Raw genomic sequence first — 9,226 nt, 5'->3', positions numbered from 1 at the left:
GCATATTCAGGGATTGGTAAAAGATGTGTTTTGGCTAGAGTATGAATTCTAAATAGGGGCAATATTGCCCCTGGTGGAGCAAAAATTGGTTCTTGGAGGGTAAAAACATCTTACTTTTTAAATGGAAAGTACAGATATACACCCAGTGTATAAACAGACAGTATACCTATGGCATTAAAATTTCATGAGAGGGACGATTAAGAAAAAAATAAAACCCTTAAAAGACACCTTGGGGGACAATAATTAAAAGGGTTGAAAAACCACTGAGGTAGGGCATAGGACATGGAAAGAGTAAATAAGGCTGAGCCCTGACTATGAATGCCATGCTGAAGAATGTGGACTCCACTGTGTAAGAATGTGGACTCCACTGTGTAAGGAGTCAACACAGGCTTTAAGGATGACAATGATAAAGTTGAAGCTGAATATTGGGATGACGATTCTGGCAGCAGTAGGTAAGAAAGAGTAGAGTGAGGGTGGTAGCAAGGGGCACTGTTGGGTTGGAAAGCTGATGCAGGAGAAAGGGGAAGGAGGACCAGAACTAAAGCAGTGGAATTGGGAATAGAAACGAGGCTTGGAGTCCAAAGATATTGGCTGGACTTGGTAACTCATTAGATATGAGAGTTAAGAAAGAAAGAGGCACAAAGATTATGCAAGGTTTCAAGAGAAGTGTCTGAAAGGAGTGTAGTCTTTTTGATTATAGGAGAAGCATAGGGCTTGTAAAAAGATTAGGAGTTCAGTTTTAGACATAAAGAGTTTGAGGTACCTGCAATTTATCCACATAGAGGTACTGAGCAAAAGTGAAAAATGTGGGACCAGAAATTCTTGACACATGGATGGAGAAGTAGATTAGGAAGTCATCTGCTTAAAGATGATTGCCAAAATCCTGAGACTAGATAAGATGGCCAGAGCAAAGGGGAGATAGAATTAGAGGCTGTGTTCAGAACCTTGAATGACCACCCGGGACATCAGCACCCAGGCATGTTTCAGCCCTGGGTTATGGCACAAAGGGGAATATGATTGAGAAATTTTTATATTGAAGTTTTATACTGAGAAATTTATAAGGCATTGGGGTTGCCCTGGAAACCACAGAGGCACTTTCTGTGGGGCTATAAACTTAGTGTTTTTAAAGTAAAAATAATTCTCAACGGGTTGTTTTACAGGCTCCTTCAGCCAGCTCCAAGCAGCCATTTTCATCCTTAGTATTTGGTAAACCTGACAACCTCCTGCCCAGTCTCCCAGCTAGAGAGATACTCATCAGTTTGGTTTTTAATGGTAGCAGTTGGATAGAGAGCAATGATCTTTTTTATTAACATCTTTATTAGAGTGTAATTGCTTTACATTGTTGTGTTAGTTGCTGCTGTATAACAAAGTGAGTCAGCTATATGTATACATATATCCCCATATACCCTCCCTCTTGCGTCTCCCTCCCACCCTCCCTATCCCACTCCTCTAGGATCAGGAATATGTGAGAAAGGACATCACCTTCTACGTCAATCCCCAAACTGCCTACTTCTAAAGCCCCATCTTGATCTGACCGTGTTATCCCTCCAAACCTGCCCCAGTCAGTTGGTTTCATTATGGTCTCTGTCTGCTTAGACTCTTTCCCTGCCTTGTGCTCACCCATCTACTCCACTGTACTTATCTATATCCTGCTCATTTTAAGGCTTGGCTCAACTTTACTTCCTTTATACCTTCCCTATGCACCTACTCCAACTTACCTACACTACTTCTCCAAAAGCTTTTAGATCTATTAATCAGTTCCACACAACTTAATGCCAAATTATTCACTATTTTTTCATGTATTTTAAATTTGGACTCTCTAATGAGATTGTAAACTTGTTGATATTAAACCTTTTAAAGACAAGAGTTTCATTCTAAAGGTTCAGCTCACTTTGCATATGAACACTTTCCTTACCCTCTCCATGTGATTCATCCCTGCCTGATGACACACTCTCTCAAGCCTCACTCTACCCATGCAGACCTTTACCATAGCACCTGGAACTAATTCTTTTTTTGGGGAATTTTATTTATTTTTTTATACAGCAGGCTCTTATTAGTTATCCACTTTATACGTATTAGTGTATATATGTCATTCCCAATCTCCCAATTCATCACACCACCCCACCCCCACCCCCGCCGCTTTCCCCGCTTGGTGTCCATACATTTGTTCTCTACATCTGTATCTCAATTTCTGCCCTGCAAACTGGTTCGTCTCTACCATTTTACTAGGTTCCACAGATATGCGTTAATATACGATATTTGTTTTTCTCTTTCTGACTTACTTCACTCTGTATGACAGTCTGTAGAGCCGTCCACATCTCTAAAATGGGCCAGTTCCATTCCTTTTTATGGCTGAGTAATATTCCATTCTATAAGTGTACCACATTTTCTTTATCCATTTGTCTGTCGATGGGCATTAACTTGCTTCCATGACCTGGCTATAGTAAACAGTGCTGCAATGAACATTGGGGTGTATGTGTCTTTTTGAATTATGGTTCTCTCTGGGTACATGCCCAGTTGTGGGATTGCTGGGTCATATGGTAATTCCATTTTTAGTTTTTTAGAGAACCTCCATACTCTTTCCATAGTAGCTGTATCAATTTACATTCCCACCAACAGTGCAGGAAGGTTCCCTTTTCTCCACACCCTCTCCAGCATTTGTTGTCTGTAGATTTTCTGATGATGCCCATTCAGACTGGGCTGAGGTGATACCTCATTGTAGTTTTGATTTGCATTTCTCTAATAATTAGTGATGTTGAGCAGCTTTTCATGTGCTTCTTGGCCATCTGTATGTCTTCTTTGGAGAAATGTCTATTTAGGTCCTCGGCCCATTTTTGGATTGGGTAGTTTGTTTTTATAATATTGAGCTGCCTGAGCTGTTTATATATTTTTCAGATTAATTCTTTGTCTGTTGATTTGTTTGTAAATATTTTCTCCCATTCTGAGGGTTGTCTTTTCATCTTATTTGTAGTTTCCTTTGCTTTGCAAAAGCTTTTAAGTTTCATTAAGTCCCATTTGCTTATTTTTGTTTTTATTTCCATTACTCTAGGAAGTGGATCAAAAAAGATGTTGCTGTGATTTATGTCAAAGAGTGTTCTTCCTAGGTTTTCTTCTAAGAGTTTTATAGTGTCTGGTCTTACATTTAGGTGTCTAAAACATTTTGAGTTTATTTTTGTGTATGCTGTTAGGGAGTGTTCTAATTTCATTCTTTTACATGTAGCTGTCCAGTTTTCCCAGCACCTTATTGAAGACACTGTCTTTTCTCCATTGTGTATCCTTGCTTCCTTTGTCATAGATTAGTTGACCATAGATGTGTGGGTTTATCTCTGGGCTTTCTGTCCTGTTCCATTGATCTATATTTCTGTTTTTGTGCCAGTACCATTTGTCTTGATTACTGTGGCTTTGCAGTATAGTCTGAAATCAGGGAGTCTGATACCTCCAACTCCATTTTTTGCCCACAAGACTGCTTTGGCTATTTGGGGTCTTTTCTGTCTCCATACAAATTTTAAGATTTTTTGTTCTAGTTCTGTAAAAAAATGACATTGGTAATTTGATAGGGGTTGCATTGAATCTGTACATTACTTTGGGTAGTATAGTCATTTTCACATTATTGATTCTTCCAATCTAAGTACATGGTATATCTCTAAATCTGTTTGCATCATCTTTAATTTCTTTCATCAGTGTCTTACAGTTTTCTGCATACAAGTCTTTTGTCTCCCTAGGTAGGTTTCTTCCTAGGTAAATTATTCTTTTTGTTGCCATGCTAAATGGGAGTGTTTCCTTAATTTCTCTTTCAGATTTTTCATCATTAGTATACAGGAATGCAAGAGACTTCTGTGTATTAATTTTGTATCCTGCAACTTTACCAAATTCACTGATTAGCTCTAGTAGTTTTCTGGTGGCATCTTTAGGATTCTCTATGTATAGTATCATGTCATCTGCCAACAGTGACAGTTTTACTTCGTCTTTTCCAATTTGTATTCCTTTTATTTCTTTTTCTTCTCTGATTGCCGTGACTAGGACTTCCCAAACTATGTTGAATAATAGTGGTGAGAGTGGACATCCTTTCTTCTCCTGATCTTTGAGGAAATGCTATAAGTTTTTCACCATTGAGAATGATTTTTGCTGTGGGTTTGTCATATATGGCCTTTGTTATGTTGAGGTAGGTTCCCTCTATGTCCACTTTCTGGAGAGTTTTTAAGCATAAATGGGTGTTGAAATTTGTCAAAAGTTTTTACTGCATCTATTGAGATGATCATATGGTTCTTCTTCAATTTGTTAATAGGGTGTACCAGAGTGATTGATTTGCGTATATTGCAGAATCCTTGCATCACTGGGATAAATCCCAATTGGTGATGGTGTATGATCCTTTTAATGTGCTGTTGGATTCCTTTTGCTAGTATTTTGTTGAGGATTTTTGCAACTATATTCGTCAGTGATATTGGTCTGTAATTTTCATTTTTTGTAGCATCTTTGTCTGGTTTTGGTATCAGGGTGATGGTGGCCTCATAGAATGAGTTTGCAAGGGTCTCCTGCAGAGGCAGGGTTGGGGAGCTGTGGCTCACTGTGAGGACAAGGACACTGTCAGCAGAAGTTCTGAGAAGTATTCCTTGGCGTGAGTCCTCCGAGAGTCCACTGTTATCCCCACCAAAGAGCCGGGTAGACTCCAGTGTTGGGTCGCTTCAGGCCAAACAACCAACAGGGAAGGAACCCAGCCTCACCCCTCAGCAGACAAGCATATTAAAGTTTTACTGAGATCTGCCCACCAGAGCAATACCCACCTCTACCCACCACCTGTCCCTCCCATCAGGAAACTCGAACAAGCCTCTTAGATAGCCTCATCCACCAGAGGGCAGGAAGCAGAAGCAAGAAGAAATACAATCCTACAGGCTGTGGACCAAAAAACACATTCACAGAAAGATAGACAAGGTGAAAAGGCAGAGGGATATGTACCAGATGAAGGAACAAAATAAAACCCAAGAGAAACAACTAAATGAAGTGGAGATAGGAATCCTTCCAGAAAAAGAATTCAGAATAATGATAGTGAAGATGATCCAGGACCTTAGAAAAAGAATGGAGGCAAAGATTGAGAAGATGCAAGAAATGTTTAACAAAGACCTAGAAGAATTAAAGAACAAACACCTAGAAGGATTAAAGAACAAACAAACAAAGATGAACAATACAATAACTGAAATGAAAAATACACTAGAATGAATCAATAGCAAAATAACTGAGGCAGAGAACAGATAAGTGACCTGGAAGACAGAATGGTGAAATTCACTGCTACGGAACAGAAAAAAGAAAAAAGAATGAAAAGAAATGAAGACAGCCTAAGAGACCTTGGGAAAACATTAAATGCAACAACATTCACATTATAGGGATCCCAGAAGGAGAAGAGAGAGAGAAAAGACCCGAGGAAATATTTGAAGAGGTTATAGTTGAAAACGTTCCGAACACGGGAAAGGAAATAGCCACCCGAGTCCAGGAAGTGCAGAGAGTCCCAGGCAGGATAAACCCAAGGAGAAACACGCTGAGACACATAGTAATCAAACTAACAAAAATTAAAGACAAAAAAAAATTATTGAAAGCAACAAGGGAAAAATGACAAATAACATACAAGCGATCTCTCATAAGGTGAACAGCTGATTTCTCAGCAGAAACTCTACAAGCCAGAAGGGAGTGGCATGCTATATTTAAAGTGATGAAAAGGAAGAACCTACAACCAAGATTACTCTACCCAACAAGGACTTCATTCAGATTCCATGGAGAAATCAAAAGCTTTACAGACAAGCAAAAGCTAAGAGAATTCAGCACCACCAAGCCAGCTTTACAACAAATGCTAAAGGAACTTCTCTAAGTGAAAAACACAAGAGAAGAAAAGGACCTACAAAAACAAACCCATAACAATTAAGAAAATAGTCATAGGAACATATATATATCGATAATTACCTTAAATGTAAGTGGATAAAATGCTCCAACCAAAAGACACAGGCTCACTGAATGGATACAAAAACAAGACCCATATATATGCTGTCTACAAGAGACCACTTCAGACCTAGGGACACATACAGACTGAAAGTGAGGGGATGGAAAAAGATATTCCATGCAGATGAAATCAAAAGAAAGCTTGAGCAGCAATACTCATACCAGATAAAATAGAGTTTAAAATAAAGAATGTTACAAGACACAAGGAAGGACACTACATAATGATCAAGGGATTGATCCAAGAAGAAGATATAACAATTGTAGATATATATGCACCCAACACAGGAGAATCACAAAACATAAGGCAACTGCTAACAGCTATAAAAGAGGAAATCGACAGTAACACAATAATAGTGGGGGACTTTAACACCTCACTTACACCAATGGACAGATCATCCAAACAGAAAATTAATAAGGAAACACAAGCTTTAAATGACACAATAGACCAGATAGATTTAATTGATATTTATAGGACATTCCATCCAAAAACAGCAGATTACACTTTCTTCTCAAGTGCACAGGGAATATTTTCCAGGATAGATCACATCTTGGGTCACAAATCAAGCCTGAGTAAATTTAGAGAAAATTGAAATCATATCAAGCATCTTTTCTGACCACAACACTATGAGATTAGAAATGAATTACAGGGGAAAAAACTGTAAAAATCACAAACACATGGAGGCTAAACAATACGTTACTAAATAACCAAGAGATCACTGAGGAAATCAAAGAGGAAATCAAAAAATAACCAGAGACAAATTACAACAAAAACACGATGATCCAAAACCTATGGGATGCAGCAAAAGCAGTCCTAAGAGGGAAGTTTATAGCAGTACAAGCCTACCTCATGAAACAAGAAAATTCTCAAATAAACAATTTAACCTTACACTTAAAGGATCTAGAGAAAGAAGAACAAACAAAACCCAAAGTTAGTAGAAGGAAAGAATTTATCAAGGTCAGAGCGAAATAAATGAAATAGAAACAAAGAAAACAATAGCAAAGATCAATTTAAAAAGTGGTTCTTTGAGAAGATAAACAAAATTGATAAACCATTAGCCAGACTCATCTAGAAAAAGAGGGAGAAGACTCAAATCAATTAAATTAGAAATGAAAACGGAGAAGTTACAACAGAAACCACAGAAATACAAAGCATCCTAAGAGACTACAAGCAACTCTATGCCAATAAAATGGACAACCTGGAAATAAATGGACAAATTCTTTGAAAAGTATAACCTTCCAAGACTGAACCAGGAAGAAATAGAACATATGAACAGACCAATAACAAGTAATGAAGTTGAAACTGTGATTAAAAATCTTCCAACAAACAAAAGTCCAGGACCATATGGCTTCACAGGTGAATTCTAACAAGCATTTAGAGAAGAGCTAACACCCATCCTTCTGAAACTCTTCCAAAAAATTGCAGAGGAAGGAACACTCCCAAACTCATTGTATGAGGCCACCATCACCCTGATACCAAAACCAGACAAAGATGCTACAAAAAATGAAAATTACAGACCAATATCACTGATGAATATAGATGCAAAAATCCTCAACAAAATACAAGCAAACAGAATCCGACAACACATTAAAAGAATCATACACCATGATCAAGTGCGATTTATCCCAGGAACGCAAGGATTCTTCAATATATGCAAATCAATCAATGTGATACACCATATTAACAAATTGAAGAAGCATAATCATATGATCATATCAATAGATGCAGAAAAAGCTTTTGACAAAATTCAACACCCATTTATGATAAAAACTCTCCAGAAAGTGGACATAGAGGGAAACTACCTCAACATAATAAAAGCCATATATGACAAACCCACTGCAAACATCATTCTCAATGGTGAAAAACTTATAGCATTTCCTCAAAGATCAGGAGAAGACAAGGATGTCCACTCTCACCACTATTATTCAACATAGTTTTGAAAGTCCTAGCCACGGCAATCAGAGAAGAAAAAGAAATAAAAGGAATACAAATTGGAAAAGACGAAGTAAAACTGTCACTGTTGGCAGATGACATGATACTATACATAGAGAATCCTAAAGATGCCACCAGAAAACTACTAGAGCTAATCAGTGAATTTGGTAAAGTTGCAGGATACAAAATTAATACACAGAAGTCTCTTGCATTCCTGTATACTAATGATGAAAAATCTGAAAGAGAAATTAAGGAAACACTCCCATTTACCATGGCAACAAAAAGAATAATTTACCTAGGAAGAAACCTACCTAGGGAGACAAAAGACTTGTATGCAGAAAACTGTAAGACACTGATGAAAGAAATTAAAGATGATACAAACAGATTTAGAGATATACCATGTACTTAGATTGGAAGAATCAATAATGTGAAAATGACTCTACTACCCAAAGTAATGTACAGATTCAATGCAATCCCTATCAAATTACCAATGTCATTTTTTTACAGAACTAGAACAAAAAATCTTAAAATTTGTATGGAGACAGAAAAGACCCCAAATAGCCAAAGCAGTCTTGTGGGCAAAAAATGGAGTTGGAGGTATCAGACTCCCTGATTTCAGACTATACTGCAAAGCCACAGTAATCAAGACAAATGGTACTGGCACAAAAACAGAAATATAGATCAATGGAACAGGACAGAAAGCCCAGAGATAAACCCACACATCTATGGTCAACTAATCTATGACAAAGGAGGCAAGGATATACAATGGAGAAAAGACAGTCTCTTCAATAAGTGGTGCTGGGAAAACTGGACAGCTACATGTAAAAGAATGAAATTAGAACACTCCCTAACAGCATACACAAAAATAAACTCAAGATCGATTAGAGACCTAAATGTAAAACCGACACTATAAACCTCTTGGAAGAACACTCTTTGACATAAATCACAGCAAGATCTTTTTTGATCCACCTCCTAGAGTAATGGAAATAAAAACAAAAATAAGCAAATGGGACCTAATGAAACTTAAAAGCTTTTGCAAGGGAAAGGAAACTACAAACAAGACGAAAAGACAACGCTCAGAATAGGAGAAAACATTTGCAAACGAATCAACGGACAAGGGATTAATCTGCAAAATATATAACCAGTTCATGCAGCTCAATATTAAAAAAACAAACAACCCAATCCAAAAATGGGCAGAAGACCTAAATAGACATTTCTCCAAAGACATACAGATGGCCAAGAAGCACGTGAAAAGCTGCTCAACATCACTAATCATTAGAGAAATGCAAATCAAAACTACAATGAGGGCTT

The sequence above is a fragment of the Grampus griseus genome (genome assembly GCF_964374135.1).
Source record: "Grampus griseus genome assembly, chromosome: 8".
Taxonomy (NCBI): domain Eukaryota; kingdom Metazoa; phylum Chordata; class Mammalia; order Artiodactyla; family Delphinidae; genus Grampus; species Grampus griseus.
This window is presented reverse-complemented; position numbering follows the sequence as displayed.